This window comes from Falco cherrug, chromosome 15 (assembly GCF_023634085.1).
Source record: "Falco cherrug isolate bFalChe1 chromosome 15, bFalChe1.pri, whole genome shotgun sequence".
NCBI classification, from domain to species: Eukaryota; Metazoa; Chordata; class Aves; order Falconiformes; family Falconidae; genus Falco; species Falco cherrug.
The window spans coordinates 9,110,457-9,129,397 of NC_073711.1; the positions used below are offsets into that span (position 1 = coordinate 9,110,457).

General features: G+C 45.5%; 1 long non-coding RNA gene across 5 annotated transcripts in view; it reads right to left on the bottom strand.

Annotated features, from left to right (window-relative positions):
- LOC114014749 (uncharacterized) overlaps nucleotides 1-18,941 on the bottom strand; it is a 40,499-nt gene that overhangs the window by 4,496 nt on the left and 17,062 nt on the right. For 4 of the 5 annotated variants that reach the window (XR_008735267.1, XR_008735269.1, XR_008735268.1 and 1 more), the window contains one exon: nucleotides 3,112-4,720. This is a non-coding gene — a long non-coding RNA (uncharacterized LOC114014749). Of the gene's footprint in view, nucleotides 892-3,111; nucleotides 4,721-18,941 lie in introns of all 5 variants that reach the window. The other variant, XR_008735270.1, reaches the window with a different exon arrangement.

Here is an 18,941-nt window from a genome sequence, read left to right on the forward strand (position 1 = left end):
AGAAAATCAGCTTTGAAGTCAAGGCTTTAAAAAAAAAAAAAAAAAAAAAAAGCATTTTAGCTATTAGATTCAAAGCCAGAAAGTAAAATAAGTCTTCTGTTGCAACCAGGAAGCATGCACAAGAACTGAAAGGCAATGAGTGCTCACCACTGCGAGCAACAAATCACTAGAATCCAGTGTTGATCTGTACTCAGGCTTTAAATACATTTTAATTAACAAAAATGTAGAAATAGTGAGCATTTAGTGTTTCTGCAATGCCAATATGGAACATCATTTATGGACATGCAAGGAGATGCAGTAAAATATATCTGGAGATTAAATTTACTGCTGATGTATAGTCCTGGGTGCAGAAGCAGCCTTGCATCCTCACTGTGCAGCAACCCCTTAAAGCATTGATCCTGCCACAGAACAGTGCCTCAGGGGTGGCTGCTCGTAAGGTTTAAACTTTGACTGGTCTAAGAGAGAGAGGCTTATTGAAAAGGAGTTGGCTAGTAACTCCTGTTTCAGAAAATGTGTGTATTGAATTCATGTTCCAGGCAGCTTAGAGAGCATCTATGCTCACTCAATTTAAAAATGAAATTGCCATTATGTGAACATACATCCTTTCTGGTGCAGGTGGAAGGGCTAAATTCCAGCTCTGCACATATTGGTGCTGGCAGAGGGAAATTCCCCTTGGCAGATGAACCCATTCTTTCCCAAGGAGCCATGCCTTTACAGCTGGACTCTGAAAGGATGATGAGGCCACTGGCCTGGAACCCACTGTTTGGAGAGGCTGTTTTCTTACCCCTTCCTACGCAGAGGTCCCAGGGCGGAGCGCTGGCCATGGCTGGTGGCCAGGGTCCCTGCCTCGCACATGCGCAAGGTGCAGTCTGCTCCATCTCTATCAGATACCTGCAGGGCAGTGAAAAGAGGAACCGAGCAAAGCGAAGCAAACCTCCTCCTCACGGGAGGGACTGCAGAGCTGTTGAAGTCTGTTTGGTTAAGAGAAAGCAAGGTCAAGATCAAAGGCAGAAGAGCAGGTTGCCAGAGTGGGAGGGAAGAGGTGGGGATGCTCCTGCCTGTGGAGCAGATTTGCAGCATTAAAGTGTCCACTGGGACTTTTATCAAACCCAGGGTCCCAACCTTTCTGTGGATAAGCAGATTTTCCTTGCCCCTTCCCATAGACCCATCTCTGCTCACTGTTAAGCACCTCTGGGCAAACGGGAAGCAGCTCAGCTGTGTGGTCACTAAAGGGATCAGCGCAGGTGAAAACTGAGATCAAGCACAGGAGTCTTCCAGGCTCCTGCCAACCACACTGCATTCCTGCAGCCTGGAAGCACTCTCTGCTTAGCGTGTCTGGAGAGAAACATTTCAGTTATGTCAGCTTAGCACCGTCTGCTTTTCTAGTTAGCATTTCCCCCTGAAGACATCTTCTTCTACAGCCCATGGAGTTCCCAGGCGATACAACAAAAGCATCCATATTCATTAAAGCAATCTTTTATTAACTTTGTTAGAAAAAACCCCTTTACCAAGGGGAAAAATAGACCACCTGTAATTTTAAAAGCCATTTTCTCTAGTCCCTTAAGTCACTCTCAGATGTAATAATACTCCAATAACAACAAGATCATCCTGCACTGATACAGAGCCTCTCTTCCCAAGGAGCTGTAAAAGCTACTTCTCCTTCCTCTTCCCACCAGAATTTTGGTGGAATTTCAGGCCACACAAGGAGAACATGATTATCTCATCCAGCCCACAGCCAAGTCCCGTGACTGGGAACTAGCCAGCTGGAAAGCAAGTTGTGACTTTGGTTGGAAATGGGCAGACTAAGTCCAGCACTCTGCCTTACACATGGCCCTGTTACTACATCCAAAAATATTCAGAAGTCACAGGGGATTCGGGCTGTGGTTCTGCAAAAAGTGAGAAATCCGTTTTCAGGCTTGGAGCACTCAGTCAAAACCATCACAGCCACACGCCACAAAGCAGCAGGCTGGTCCCAGCCCAAGCAGCTGACTCGGATCTGCTCAAGACTTTCCGAGGAGTGACTTTGTGGCAGCAGATTTCATGCCAGATCCAATACCTGCTGTGCTCCTGTAGTCAGTGTAAAGCACGAAAGCTCATACAGCCCTCACAGGGCTATCCTGGCATGCAGACAGTTGACTGCGGGGAAAGTTCATCCAGCCTGGAAACCTGTTATTGTGGGGATCTGATAATTAATTAACAGTAATTTCCCAATATTTTCAGTTCTGCTCCCATGCACCATGCAGAGCATCATGCATTTCTGTGTTCTGATTTGGCTGAGTTTGGGCAACCTGAGGAATGACAGTCTGGACTTTGACACAATTTCCCCACATAATCCCATTCTACAAAATGATGTGAGTCAAACGGAAGATTTTTCAGGTTGTCTCAGAGCTTGGAAAACTTCCTTGGGCCAACTGCACAGCCCCGGCAGGACATGCGCTCTGGATTTGACTACAGCATGTGCAACTAGCAATTCTTTCTCTGGCGTGTATGCTTTTTTAAAATATATATAAAAACACACACATGTAAGTGTATAACTGGATCTCTGTGATCCCACCACAGCAATTAGCAGCACATCCCTTAAAAGAAAGAGGAGCATACAGCTGCTGTTACGTACACACCAACTTCCACATGCCTATAAGCCATTCTCCTTGACGGAAGAGTTATGGTGCATGGGGAGAATAAATCATCCTGGGCATATTTGGGGATGTCCCACACTCCCTCACCACTCCCTCAGGAAACAGAATGTGGAGAAGCTAAAATAAATTGGAGAGATGAGCAGTAATTTATTTTCCCGTCTGGAAAAGATAATTTAACTACTCAATTAAATATTGCCTAAAGCCATACTATTAGAGTTGCACATCCCATCTGTAATACAGACGGATCTTGCTCTCTTATTACTGGTCTTCATGCTGTCTGGTACTTAAAAATTCTGGTTTAATTAGATGACACCTTCCACAAATGCTGAGCTATTGGCACGTGATAATTAAGCAGTATCTAGGAATCTTTGCCATCCAAGAAACCTTCTGTAGGAATCATATGCTCTCTTTTCTCTGACATATAATAGCAGGTTGCAAGCGATACTGAATAAACTGATGATACATTATTTCTTACCTTGTGTTATTTTGAAGTACAAGGCTTCAGTCTGGGCTCTTTTCTCTCATGTTTTCAATAGTTTTCACCCGAGACCTGCACAAATCTGATGGTTTTACAATGTATTTTTTTCATGGATTTCTCTGAAGTGTTGGTTCAATATTGAAGTAGATCATTTTAATACCGAATTAAGCAGCAGATATCCCCATTATGAGGAGATTCAATTATGACTGCAGTTATTACACCTAATTATAGCTGTCTTGAAACAATTCCGTCAGTTGGAAAGATTTGCGAGTGTTGCCCTGGACGGGCAGTCAACCCTTTGATATGCTGTAATACATTCAGTCATCTCCCCATCAAGCGTGATGTTGAGGAACTCTGCTGGAGCATTAAAGCGGCACGTCAGACGTGCCTTAAAGACTTGTTGCAATGCTGCTGCAGAGAAGGGGGGGCTCGGCAGCCTGCCTCACCACGGGCTGGCAGCAGGCACAGAGCAGCAACACTTCTGCCCTTGGGTACTGCCAGCTCTTCACCTGCTTGTAGGGCGGGAGTGAGTAATCCCATCTTCCTACCACTGCTTCCCTCTGAGTAGGGACTTGTATGCATGGAGGGAGGCTATTTCATAAGGGACTATTTTCAGGAATGCCCGGTAATGCCTCTGATCTCCTTGCCACCCCCTCACCCTGCCTGAGCCCGCAGCACTGCAGGCAGCTCCCTGCAGCAAGCATGAGCCCTGTGAGTTTAAGGGATTAAACCCCACAAAGCCCCTCAGGGGTCCCACCTGAGAGCTGAAAACAGCCGAGACCCCCAGACTTCTGCCTGGGATTCAGAGCATCTCCTCCAGCCCCAGCTGTGCCCGGGGAAGGCAGTGCCGCTGCCTGCCCAGCTCAGCTCCCCACAGCAGCCTGGTCCCGGGCCACGCACCCGGAGCAGTGACAGTCCCACAGGTGCTGGAGAAATGCAAGCCCGCAGCCAGCACTGCTGCTTGGCAAGCTTTAGGAAGAATATTTTGAAAAAGTATTTTAAAGCAGCTATGCAACAACAGTTGCAAAGAGCTAAACCTGAAAGATTAAGATAAAGTTAACAGCAAGGTTCCACCCACCTCAGATGAGCCCTTTCATGAGGCTGTGACCACCCTTGTGACCTAGACCTTCACCTTTACCAAGGTGCAGATAGCGCCCTGCTCCTGGTTTGCTCCGGGATGACTCCCTCCCTCTTTGCCCACACACCCACACCACGTTCCTGAGATGCTGGGGCATCACCTGGCAAAAAGGCAGGACGGAGTTGTCTCCCCATGCCTCCTCATTAAGCTGCCTTAGTTAATAAGTCTGTCCTTTTCTCTGCATACCTTCAGCTTATTAAAGCTCAATCTTACAAATCATGAGGGAATTGGGTCATAGGGGCTCTGTCAGAGTTTAAGTAAAAGGTATCATTGCAATTCCCAGAGAACCTAGAGGTGTAATAGGCAGTCAAGCGTTGTTCAGACCAAGGCTTTTCTCTCCCTGCCCTTCTCCCCTCCAGGCAGCTGCACACATTAGGCTCTCCTGCGGTGCCCGGAGTAGTAAGGTACAAGCTGTAGGACCCACCAGCTGTGTCGCTAGAACATGTCCTGGCTGTGGTCTCAGGGTGCCTGAAATGAAAACAAAATACCAACTTGAAATCTGCAATGGTAATATAAATCATATATTCCAGTAAGGCCTTTACACATGCTGTGTGAATAGAAAGGTGGCAAAAACCCCCAGCTGTGGTCAGAGCACAAGGACATCTCCTGCTCTGATCTGCTAGTTGTGATGCTGCCAGACAGCAGCTCCTCAGCACCTGCAGCCTGAAAGCACCCTCCAAACGCTGACCTTTAGACATTCCCCTTGGACCCGTGTGCGTTATTATCGGCCTTTCTCACACATGGGAGACAGCAGGATGCAGGTGAAGAATTCTTCCATCAGGGAGCAAGCAACACAAGTCAAACAAACCCAGATGACTCGCTTTCCCCCACCTACCATCTGCTTGAACCCATCAGTAGTCCACCCTCTGTAGGATGATGAAAAGAAGCACACAGAATGCTGTCGGGAATACATTTATATTTATGGACTAGTTCAATCAGTCCCTCTGTTTGTTTTGTCAGATGATCTTCCATCTCTTCACCCCTTATCCACCCACACCATCTGCCTAAAAAAACCATCTGCTTGAAAGCTTTGGGGGAATTTACATGTGATTGAGAATTTTGCACCACAAGTACAACCGAACGAGGTGGATCTTTATGCATTCGCATGTGGCTAGGAGAACCACTTCGTGCTTCAGACCCCGCATGACAGGGCTCCTCAGGAGCTCCATCCCCCTAGCTCAGTGGGGAACTAGACAAACATCACTTTATTCACTGATTTGTGGTATTTTCCCTAACGACTTTTGCAGGGATGGGAGATTCCCTTGCGCTAGCTGCTGTATGAACACAACACAGAATCAGTGTTTTATAAACTCCGTCTTGATGAAGACACCATAACTTTGGGGAAAATGGAAGGTTTCCCATATATGATGAACAGATGTCCTGTGGCCGCTGCTTCTGAATGTCCTACATTAGCCAGGCAGCTGGGTTATCAGTGACCACCTTTAAAAATGAGGAGCAGTATTATTTATCCTATTTCATCTGAACTGCCATGACTACAGATTTATTTATTTTATTTTTTTTTTTGCTGTTCAGCTCAGTTTTGTAACCCTATTAAATTCTTTACCTTAACAATGTCACTATTGGATGCACAGAACACTGTGATTTCTTCATATTGAGCTACATTTATGAGTCATAGGAATCAGCTAGGGACAAAAAGGATGATGGAAGATGCGAAAGTATCTGTGTGGATTGTTTGAATAGTTTTAGTTTGAATCTGTTTCTCTCTGCTGCTGCTTGCTTGGTAGCAGCAGTTTTTGTCCAAAACAAAAAATTTGGACAACTCTTTCAGCCTTCAGACATACCCAGCAATGGCTGGAGTGTTGGTGGCTCCTGGACAAACAACTCTCAGTACTTTCTACTTTCTACGTGCACCGATCCTCACAGGTTTCATGAAATCCCATGAAGGCAAAGCCAGAAAGCTAACTTCCCTCAAAGAGCGGTAGAGATTAAACAAAACAAAACAAAAAAATCCAAAAGCTAATTCCTCCACTGTTAGATTTGTAACAGAAGCTCATCATATATATCAGATCCCTGGGTACATATGCAGATGTTTCAGCCATATGCAACAACATATGGCATGCTTCTCACGATAACTAGTCTTTTTTCCTGTGTGAGGCTAGAAAACTACAAAAACATAAACATGGAGCATCCCAGCCTGCTTAGGACAGAGGGGATGCTTCTGCTGCCTTCAGCTCCTCCTGCCAGACGAACTGCCCACCAGCCGGACACCGGTTCAGCTCCCTGTCTCTCTCCAGTTCCCTTCCTGCTTATCCTGGTACAATTCAAGCTCTGCAGAAAGCATCTTTCTCCCTGACAAGGGTGTGAGCTGAGGCATGTCCAGCCACCTGGGCAATCCCCTGAAACCCAAGAGCATCCCTTGCCTCCTCCCTATGTGGTGGTGGGGTTTGCACAACAAGCCTCAAAACGAGCATGTTATTAGCAAATGAAATCAGAAGTAGGAGCCTTTTATCTTGGTTGAGCAGCCAGGTGTTTGATCACAGCGTCTGGTACCTCTGCTGCAAGATCAATAGCAACAAATTAAGTGCTACCGAATATCTACTGATCAGATCACCTCCCTGCCCCAGACATCCCAGTGGTGGAAGAGGCTGGTTGCAAATACCAGCTAACTTCCTTCCCAGGCATCATTTAGCAGCATCGCACGTGTTGAAAACCACCAGCTTAGCGAGTCTCACCAAATGCCAGACATTTCTCCCGTCTGATTAGTGACCAGTTTTTGCATTTGTGAAAGTTATTTGTAGGGCGAAGAGTTTTTTCTGGATGCTGGAGGAAAAGTTGCTAGCTCAGGTGAAATTCAGTACAAGCACTTGAGATTGAAAAGGTCATGGCTATTAGACGGGCAAAATTTAGTTCTTTTTCGGTTAGAACAGCCACAAAGAGGGAAAGAGAAGCTTGGCAGTTCCAGCCTGACTTGCAAGGAAATATGAAAACTCCAGGATGTTTTAAGCTAATAAACCAAAAAGAAGATCAGTGCGCTTTGATGATGTAAGATCATGGAGAGATGTTTCAAGTTCTTACAAAATTCCCAAAACAGAGAAAATCAGAATAACTGCAGGGATTAGGGAAGGTTTCATCCCAAATAATTTACACACCATGCATACTAGATAGGACAGAAGACCTTACAGCCAAAAGCCTGTCAGGAGGGCTCCTGCTCGCTAGAACAAAAAAATGTGTGTTGGCTTCGTGCAACTGTAATTGAACGGTCTAGAGTATGAGGCTGGGGGAACTGGGGGGGTTCAGCCTGGAGAAAAGGAGGCTCAGGGGAGACCTGATTGCTCTCCACAGCTACCTGGAGGGAGGCTGTAGACAGGTGGGGGTCAGTCTCTTGTGCCAAGTAAGAAGTGACAGGACAAAAGCAAACAGCATCATGTTGCACCAGGGGATGTTTAGGTTGGATATTAGGAAAAATTTCTTCACCAAAAGGGTGGTCAAGTGTTGGAACAGGCTGCCCAGGGAAGTGGTCAAGTACCATCCCTGAAGGGATTTAAAAGATGTGCAGATGTGGTGCTTAGGGACATGGGTTAGCGTGGGCTTGGCAGTGCTGGGTTAATGGTTGGACTCGATGATCTTAAAGGTCTTTTCTAATCTAAGTGATTCTGAACATGTAGCTTCAGTCAGGTAAGAGTGGGTGGCTTTGACAGATGCGCCAATCAAAAAGCAGACCCCTTTTAAGCAGAAACCTTTCTGAATGTTTTGATTTGCAAAATAGTTATGACTTTGTCACACTTTTCCCACTCCACAACATATATTCAAACATTGCCAGCTTCCCTAGGGCTTAAAACTTTGTTTCCTACCTGCTCTACACAACTGGCAACATCACTGCTTTGCTTAACACAAATACAGTCCGCCAACTCCTCAAACTCAAAATTGTCATTTCCAGTAGAAATGTGAAATGGAGCATAAGTGCAGCAATAAAAAACATAAGTTTCTGAGATTTTTGTTCTTCAAAGTACTGCTTTTTTGCTTTTTTTTTTTGTTTTGTTTTTTAACTGCAAAACAGGAGATACTCTACTTACAGACAACTGTTTCCTTAATGCCTGTCAGAAGCAGGAATTATTCAAATTATGTGACTTTCTAGAGAGATGCAGCTATTTCAGACCTCTGCTGGAAGTTTATTGAAGGAAATATCAGTGTTTATATGTAAGAGAGAATGTTTGTTTGGGAAGAGAAAAAAAACCCAGAGCTACAAAGATATGAAAGGATAAAACCTGTTTATTTTGGGGTTCTGCTTTTCAGTTCCTTGTCTAAATAAGACTCTGCAGCTCTAAAGGAGCTTGGCTGTGAAGCGTGAACCTCTGCCCACTTTCTCTCTCTGACCCCAGCATGAGAAGTAGCTGTGGAGGACACAGAGCTGTGAGCCAGTACTCTGCTCATTCGAGAGAAGAGGAGGAGCAGGTTTGGTTATGGAAACTGAAGGCTGTCTCCAGCTGGTCCCCAACCCATCCCCCACCATCTGCTCGCAGAGGTCCAGCCTGGAAGGAGCCTGTCCTGCTCAGCAGACCCCACCAGCCCCCAGTACAGGGCAGAGCATTTAGAGCAAGCTGTTGGTTCAAATGATGCTTTGATACCATTTGAGAAGTCTGCCTTAACCTTGTTTTCCCTGACTCTTTTTAAGGGCCAACACCTCTTCGAGCCCTTGCAGGGAATTCTGCAAGTGCCTGCTCCAGGGCACACGCTGAGCGCTTGGGGGAAGCAGGGCTGTAATGCTGACTATGCCTGGTTTAAAATGATAATTTTATTATTTAAATTATTTCTTTTGTTTATGACCTAGAGGCTTAGCAGTTTATAGCGCTAGATGAAGAATGCCTCCATCTATGAGAGAACAGGAAAAAAAAACAACCCAACCCACACTTCATTTTTCTCCTGGGTTCCTCTTGGCAGCTCTATAGCTGCTGTCTTACTGAACATATGTACTAGGGGAAGTCAAGTTTATACCCTTTTGCTCCTCAGGAGCAAGACTCAGTCCCTATCCCAAGGTCCAGCCACCCTTTGGGTACGTGACTCAAGGCAGGCCACCAAACCACTAGCACCCTTCAGCCCGGGAGCCGGCACGCTGCAGGGAAGTGGGGGATGTGGAGAGCCAAGGAGGCTGACTGGCGTCCGGGGAAAACATCCAACCCTCCAGAAGAGGATGATGGCAAACAGAGCAACAGCTGGCAGAACCAGTCCAATAAAAACATGGTGTTGGGGGAAGAGAGGGGAAAAGGTGGATGTAGAAGATGGATGGTTTTTTACAAGTTTGACAGCTGAACCGCAATTTCTGGAAAAGATAAAAATACACCCATTCTTAAGATGGTTCCAGGAGGATCTTATATCTGGTGAGGGGAAAGCAAAGAAGATGGAGCCAGACTCTCCTCCATGGACTTTTCTAGGCACAGTGACAAAATTGAAAGTTTGGTGGTTATTTTTTTGTTGTTGTTGTTTTGTTGTGGTTTTTTTTTTTTTACTGGGTGGGTTGTCAAAAAGGAACAGGTTGCTCAGAGAGGCTGTGGAGTCTCCATCCTCGGAGATACTCAAAACCCAAGTCGGGACAGTGCTGGGCTGCCTGCTGTAGCTGATTCTGCTCTGAGCAAGCTGTATTCTGCTCTGCACCAGCCCATCTCCAGAGGCACTTGCTCACCTGAACTGTCTGGTGATGCTAAATTAGAGGAGGCCCATAACCAGCCTAAAAATAGCCTCTCACGTGGTGCAGATGCCTTGTACCATCTTTTGTCTTGTGAAGCATGGAGGGTACCCTGAACTCCTACTTAGACAAAGAATAAACTTAATGAAGGACATTATTTGCATATATAAAAAACCCTCCACATCTTCTGGGCAGACTTTGTTCTTCTCAGCGAGAGAGAGGAAGGCTTCTGAACAACCAGTGCAATCAGGGACCCGATTTCTTCAAACAAGACAGCTCAAATGACTCATCCCATATTCCTGGCACAAACTGCTGCTAGCTTTTGGATGCTAAGTGAGATGGGCAGGCTATACTAGGCAACAGCCTGACCGTACATGAATTGAGAGCTGGATCTGATCATGCCAATTGCTTTCAGAGATTAGCCTTTGCAAACACACTTGCTACAACTAAATCAATCGCTCGCCCTGTTCAGGCCCCCCCTGTTCACTCACCTCCTCTGTCACCTCCTATTCTGCAGCAAAGCAACCAGCTTCTTCACACACAAAGCTAGCTCAGCGGGTCTCACCCCTGGATCTCAGTTTCCACCCGTGTCTCCTTGCATGGCTAGGGTACACCTAAGCACAGAGCCCCAGTTTGCTTTTCCTTCTGCCTGGTGTATTTTAACAAACAGAACCCAGAGCACACAAGGGTGAAGTCTTCGTTCCAGGCAGGACAGAGACATGACACATTTCTGCGCTTACTGACAACCTTGACACACCGTTGATGTCATCATTTATATTTTGTTGTTCTAGAACAAGAATAAAGCAAGTCAATGACCCCTGCTTGACTTCTAATTGTTTTCTACATTGTCAAAACACACAGATTTAGAAAGATAATTACCCCATTACTTCTGGATGACAATCTGAAATTAAACTACGAGATCTCCATGGTCTGTTTATCTCTTTACAGCTGCATCCCTACAGATGCACACAAACCAGCAAGGCAGATAACTAGAAAGGCTTCACAGGGCTTGAGTCTCTACCTCTCATGACAGAGAAAGGGCCAAGTCGTGCCACCATCCCAGCAGGCAGGGGGGTTGTGAAAGCCAACAGAGCCTGGGTGGGCACTGGGGCAGGTGTAACCTCCCTGGAGCTACAGCAGCCCATCCACAGTAACCAGCCCGGCAGCCCCAGGAAGCAACACGAAGAGCAAAGCTGAAAAGCAACCACCTGCTGAGGCCATCTTCGCTGGAAAACCACTGGACAGACACGGGCTTGTACACCCCAAGCACAATGATGACGGACTAGGCTTTCCATGTCACCCCCCGCCTTCAGCTACCTGCATTTGCAGGGGCAAGTCTTACCCTCTCTCCATCTCCCTTGGCTGCAGGCACTGGGTGCTGCTGGCTGGGCTGGTCCAGGGAAGCCATGCTGCTGTGCGAGTCTAACAGCTTGCGAGATCTAAGGCGCCCCAGGGCATCCAGAGAGTCCCTAAGTGCCACTAGAAAACAGCAGGCCAGAAGAGCCCAAACAAGCAACATACCCCCAAAACAGCAGCTGCAGCCAAGCAGACAGAGCTCAGCAACCACAACCCCCCAACTACCCCTGCCTGAGCGGAGCTAAATTAACAAGGAACAACTGGGGAATTGGCTGGGTCCCAATTAAACTAAGTTGGGTACTGGTGTGAGCCATGCAGTGAGTGGTGAAGAGGGAAAGGTTGGCAACTTGGATGCATTTGGGGACCTCACAGAGGTTAACCCCAATGTTGTACTTGAGCTTTTGCTTGAAAATCTGCGTGTCTCACAGTTTCTCCACCTTTCCCACAGGGATTTGGGCTCCACAGTAAACCCGGCCCTTCTGCAGATACAGCAGAACACCTCTTGCCCTGCCTCTAGCAATACTCACTTATTTGATCTTGCAGTTGTTTTCTATCAGGTAATCCCTTCTCCTTGTGATTTCCACAGTGGGTCCTCACTGACCACCCTTTGTTCAATCAGTCTTTTATCGGTGAGAGAACATCACCTGCTTGTGCATACGTTTGTCGCGTGTGCAACCCAGCTCTCACCTGCTCTTCCACAAGGAGAGGGCAGCCGGGAGCCCCTGCACAGCTCCCCACAAGCCCTGACTCCAGCTCAACGTGCACATACCACATACAAACCATACCCAGACTCCCACCTGCCTGCTTCACACATGGCAACGCATCTTACCTGCTGTCAGAGCCTCCACCTGACACGTTCTCTACGAAAAAAGTGCTGTAATAGATAATAATATCTATAATAGATAATAGATAATAATAATCTACTCGCAGAGTAACAACCCCCAAATCTACACTCGAAACACAGTCGATCACCGGCTGTAACCTTACCTGACTTGGAGTTCACAGATGTTCAGTGTAATGGTTTTGGGATAAATACACATTTCTCTTCATTTTTTCCATCATAATTATAGAACAATTAGGAAATCATGCAGGCATGTTTTATTCTAGGTAAAAGCCAGCAGTCCTTATTAAAATAAGCAGGTATGATACGTCTTTCAAGACTAAGCTGGTCTCGGTTCAGGCTTTTTCCCAATCAGAAAATGTATTATTTCACTTCTGCATCCACGTGGAAGCCGATGTGAGGTAGTCGACTATATTTATGTTCCTTGATTTAGTTTATACTATTATATATTAATGCAGGCTGCCACTTTGCCAAGGTAAAGATTTAAGGTGTTATTGTGCTCTCCTTAGGTTGCTAATTCTTGCCTGAGTACCGTTGCTAGTACTGCACAAATCAGGCAGTTAATCACTCCCTGTGTGTTGGGTCTCAGGGCTCCCAGGGATGGAGCCATATTCATTTTTTGTTCCTGTGGGTTTTTTATGCTTTAAGGTAACGTAGCAGGCAGGGTTGGGATGTGGGGTACAGCGGAGATAAAGCAGGCAACTCACTGTTGGACATGCAGCTAGAGGGTGAACTATAGAAAACCAATATAATTAACCAGTGGAAATCTCTGCTCTAAGATCTGAGACAAAGAGCTGATGTAGGATTTCAGAGGAGGAAGAAATATTTCTCTGATTAATGGGGACAACATTGATCTGAGCTCTGAAAACATCTGAAACCCTGTAAGCTTTATGTTCCAAAAGAAATACCTGCTTCTGATTTCTGGGGCTGAAGAAGCCAAAAGGTGACCCCGTCCCTTCAGTGAGCTGCCCGGGCAGGGACAGGCGGTGGGGCAGGCAGACAGCTCTGGTGACACTGGTGGCCAGCAGCTCACTGCTCCTTCACACACTGCACCACGCTTTGCAGTTGGATTATCAGGGACATCGGTATTTACCTGCTGTGCTTAGACAGGTAAATAAAACTGTACCCAGCATTAATTATCTTTTTTTTGCACCCCTTCAGCTAATTTTTTTTTTGGTTGCTGTACCATGAATTTTTCCGCTTTCTGCCAACTGCCTGAAAAACTTAATTATTTAAAACAGGGAAATGTTTTTACTGCTCTGTTAATCAGCTCTCTTTGAACTGTGAGGCAATGTAGAATTGTCCTGTAGGGAAAACCAAGAGAGGATAGGTCAGATGAATGCTCTTGGGTTTAGCTTTGGCATCTTTTCCCGGGACTTGCCCACTGTCCTTAACTATATGAGGGGTGCGGGAGAGACCATAACTCCAGTGTCACGGTGGGAACATGGGTTAGGGCTGAGGGACCCTAACGTCAAGGAGAAATTGGGTCCACTTACTCCTCTAGTAGTACCTACCGTAAATGCTTTTGGTTTATTATAAGCTGCAATTATCTGCTTCTGGTTCACCAGTTGCATTGCTGGTGAGTGAAACAAATGTGCCATCATCATGTTCCATTATGCTGTCAGCAGTTTAGCCCTGATTAAAATATGTCTGTGTTACAAAACCAGGCTAGCTCTGAACCAGTCCCTCCTTTAGCTCTTGGAAACACAAGCAAAAAGTGTCCAAAACCAGCTGCCCACAGAGAACACCTTACCGATCCAGTAAGGATAAGCATCACTCTCTTGCCCTAAAGCCATCCATTTAAGCAGTTACTGATCTGCAAATAAAATCCATAATGGTTTTTTAAATGTTGCTCAAATTAATGCTTAATTATTTGCCCTCCTTTGGGAGGTCAGACTGTGTGTTTATTCAAATAATTCCTTTTGCAAGGCTTTATGGCCTGGCAGTCTGGGACACTGGAATTAGTGGAAATTTTTATTTGGGAAAGAATGAGAACTGGAGGCATGACCAGGGGTCAGGAGCCCCTGGGAGGGAGTGTCCCTTCAGGACCACAGATACCCTGGAGGGACTTGGTCTCCTCACTCAGTGAAGTCCTGGCCAGTTCTGCTGAGTAAGCGGTCCAGCCCCTGCTGCCCCATCCAGGCACAGGGGGAAGGAAAAATTCCTCTCACCTTTGCATCCTTGGGCTGCCTTTTCTGAGAGCTCCCAGAGGAGCCTCCCCCTCAGCTGGGTGCTGGCCGTGTCCCCTTCCCGGGGGTGCGGGAAGAGGGTCCTCATGGTTTGCCCTCACCCGTTCGCTTTCCTCACACCTCCGTAATCCTCGGCAGGCTCCTCCCCTCCTGGCTGGACTGGGGCTGCTGCGTTCCACAGCAAAAGGGATCAGCTGCATCTGTTAGGGCATCAGCAGAGCAACACGTGCCTGGGGGAGACTCATTCTGAAGGGGAACTTACTTGAGTTCCCAACAGATGCGAAAGAGCTGAAATGCAGTATTAAGCTGCTTGCCTCTACCATCAATTCACATTAGATGTAGTCAAGCTATTGAAACCTCAATTCCCCTTCTTAAGAAAAGAATGATGCTGGATTTGGAAGAGGAAAAAGAAATCTGCATTTTCATGAGCCAGCGCCTGTGATTTTTCTGTGCATTGAGAAATTGAGAAGGAATGATGAATATTGAGAGGAAGGCAGTGCAATGAACCAGGAGGGGAAACAGCCCAGTCGTAAAACCATCACCAGTAAAACCCCAAGCAAAGGCTGCGCAGCCTTTCTGTTGTCTTGTCTGTCCTCTCCAGTGAGAGGCAGGGAGGTTGAAACCACCCATGAAAAAACTGCAAGGTGATTAGATAGAATTAAAAATAAATCTGGAAGACTGAGTGAGCTCAGGAAAGAGATCTTATGTTCCTGCTGCCAGTGCCTGGCCAGGACCCTGCTCTTGGCACGGAGGATGCCTGCCCTTGCCTGATTTGGGTCTGTTGGGATCTATGAAGCTCTGAGATTAATAAGTTTCCATGAATGCCTGTAACTGAATCCTTATTCTTCTTTTCTCCAGCATGCGAGGGGCAAGTTTTCATAGTTGCAACAGCATTTGGGGCATTAATCCTTGGGAAATGATCACCCCATAGCATTTGCAACATCCACCCGGAGCTACCCATTCACTTGAGTAGATTATTCCTTGGGAAAAAAAAAAGTACAACTTGTATTCTTGTTTTATGTTACACCTGTATCAATGTATCTAAAATATCTGTGTAATAACTGCTATGATTATGCTGCATGCTGGTTATAGAGCCTTTACTATAAATGTATTTAATATAAAACTAAAAAAGGTTCCAAAAAGACCCAGTGGAGATATGCGACTCCTAGCAAAATGAGGTTGTGACTAAGATTTATTCAAATTAAGTACAGAAATAAAGTCAAGAAAGTAATCAAAAGCATACTTAGTGGACTCTCAGATGATTAACCAACATGTTCACAGAGCCAAACCTCTATATCAGTCTTCTAACTGGTTCATTAGTTTCTCTTGGCATGAACTAATTTACAAACCTCTAGCTGACCTTGACATTTGAGAAAAGTGAATTCTGACAGTACCTTGATTTATATCAGGAAAAACTTATTTGTCAGAGAGCAGTTTGAAATAGGGATTCAAATATTGTTGCTCTTTTACCCCCTTGAAGTGGAATTACAGAATGAAAGCATTGCTGTCCTCATACGGCACATGCAGGGCTATGAAAATGAAATTGCTGTGAAGTAAAAGGGACATGTAATGCAAAGGATTCAAATGGATTTCTTTCCTTTACTTGCAATGACTGCTTAATTCTGAATGACTTCATTATGAAACTTCACGGTCAGACACTGGCAGCACCGAGTAAGGTGCTCTGAGGGTGCCTGGGTAACTTCTGTACCCTCACAGGCAGGCTCAGAACTTCTACACGTATTGATACAAGTGTCCACTGTGCCCTGTGCTCAAGACTTACAGAAATGGTGTAATACTGGTGCTTTTCCTTGGCTGGATGACACTTGCTGGTATTCAAGGTAGTCTGTGACTGTCACAACTAGACCCACTACTTGAGCTTTATTTTCACCCACAGTGGTAAAAAGAAATCCCAGAAACTACGAACTTGAATTAAAGCAGTTTAATCCAGCCTTGCCCACGACACTCGTCACATGCATCTTCTGCAAATGCTCAGCAGGTAAAGCTTCATGAGACTGACTGCAAGCCAAACTTGTGATTGAATCTACCCCATATTCAATTTTGCCCTAGATCAAACCCTATTTTACAGAATATTAAGTAGTCTTGAGCAATGCTCAATAACTTCCTTCAGACTTAGGTCTTCATGCAGGACATCCTCTCCCCGCCCACAAAATTGAGTATTTAACTGTTTTGCAAAATTAGGACCTACATCCTACAGCTGTTCAGTGTCTGCTCACATCAGTTCATATCTGACCTATCTGACCATCATTCTTTTACTCATCTTGTATTAGTTATATTACTTTGATAATATAAAATGATCTCATATTAGTTTCTCATAAATATAAATTGCATTAAAAAGCCAAACCCTTCATTTCAGTTAAGGTTCCTAAGTGACAGCATTACACTTCTCTATCTCATCATTTACAAAAATCCAGGCACTTATGAGCAAGAAAATGAATAATTAAGAACATAATAAATCATATACTGCCCACTTAATAAACACATTAAAAAGTAGAAAGCGCTTTTCACCTCCATGTAACAGCCCAATTACAATTTCAAGGACAGCTTATGGGCAGAGGTGGCTTTATTTCTCCCTCGATGTCAGGACTTCCATGTCTATGCCCCCCACAGCCTGGAGGTAGGGGGGCTTGTTCCCTCCTGCCTCAAGAGGCTGTCGAGAAAATGTAGATAAAGCATAGGGAGGGAGGGAGGAGAGCGGGCCTGGCTCTTTTCCAGCTACAGCACCTCTCCTGTGTCCTCACATGCCACCACCCTGCCCCAGCTGTAGGAGCGTGGTCTCTGAGCATTTCTGGATGCTTAGGGCCAAGTGAGGACAGACAAGACAAGGCTGGTTTGGGGCACCGAGCTCCTTTCCCCTTTCAGGGAGAACACAGAAGCTTTCTCTGGTGGCGTGAGACAAAGGGCAGCCTGTCGAACATGCGAAGGATCTGGGACATCATGGAAAGGAGGAGGAATGTTTCATCGGAAAGGCTACCAGGAATTGTTCTAAATGCACTGCAGCCCTTCATAAAGCTTGTTGGTCTAAAAAATACATTTCAGACCCTCAGAAGTAAAAGCAGGGGCTAAAGAGGCTTCATTTTTCATTTGAGCCATTCCCGTAATTGAAGATATATATAAATTTACCCAGACAAAGCTTTAAGAAGTATCATTGACTAATGTGCGTATTAGGTTTAGCTGAGTTATCCTTTAATTAAATCAGATGACTGGTAATTCGCTGAGAGCAGTGAAGCAGGAATACATGAAAGACCTTTCTGTTTTGAACGTGCTGTACCAGTTAAAGGATTGCAACAACACACTCATCCCTACGGGCAAACAAAAACATCTCTGTGAACTGTGATACGAACTGCTGCAACAGACTGCAAGGGTCACCCTAGCCTGGCTGGGAAGAGATTTATGTTTTAACAAGCTACTGAAGGCAGAAAGAGGCTCTTTGGAGGCCAGTTCTGCATTCCCAACTGGGACTCACCCTTAGTGGTGAGCACTTATGGACACTGCTAGAGCCAGCTGCCATAAATATGGGCAAAAATAAGCTGTTTTTTTTCTCTCTGAGCCAAAACCATAGCTCCTGTTGATCACTGTGGGAGCTTGGTCTGGAAGGGTACAGCCAGTAATCTCTGGGCCAGGCAAATTTCCTGCAAGAAGGAACAGAAACTGTAGGGAATCTCTCCTGCTTCCAAGAGTTAGGTATATGCAATAGATTTCTTTGATGCTGCCATAATAAATTATAAAGACTACATTCTCATCTCACTGATGAAGAGGATTTCTTTTTTAAGTTATTACTGTTGGACAGTTTCATTTTGCAGTAACAAATCACTCCTAGGCAGACAGGGTAACGACTATGTGCTGGGTAATTTCTGTCTTTCACAGGACTGTTTGGGATAGCTTTGAACAAGAGTTTCCAGTGTGGCATGATGAAGCATTCAGACTGAATTTAAAAATGAATCATTTTTATACCACACTTAAGCCTTTTGAAGAAAGCTTGCTAAAAGGACTGACTGATGTGATCACACCTAGGTAATAGGACCGTGTTCTCACTTAGCAATACAGGTGCAGTTCCAGCAGACACAAGAAAAGACAGAAGATTAATTAAATGGGATAAATCTTGCTTTTCTTCCTCAGTTCTCACCCAGACAACCCTCCCAGCCCCCAGACCAAGCCCCCTTTGGAAAGGAGCCTGGGCCATACACATGTGCTGGTGTGCTTCCCATGTCAGCAACATTAGTTTGGAAAACTAAACAAAAAAAAAAAAACCAACCACAAAGCAAGCCAGATGGGAACCCTGATTGCTTGCACAGGGCAGCCATCCTCAACAGAATCGCCTCTTAATCATTCATCTCTTGTAAGCCCTTTTCATAAGCAGATGGAAAATGAGAAAGATAGCCAAGTGCGGCTTTGACAGCAAAGAGCTTATTAAAAATGATGGGAAGGTTACAAAATAAAACACCTTGTTAAAAAGAAGGGACAAGTCCTTATGGGAGCCTGCCACCGCTCCTGATTCATCAGCACATTTCCTTTTCCTAAGGCAAAGCTGCCCCGGCACTCCCTAACAGGACACAACGAGCAGTGATGGCAAAGGTTGCTGGATTCATGGCCCAGAGGTGGGAAAGGAGTTCCTCACTGTGGCACAGCGTGAACTGAATGAAT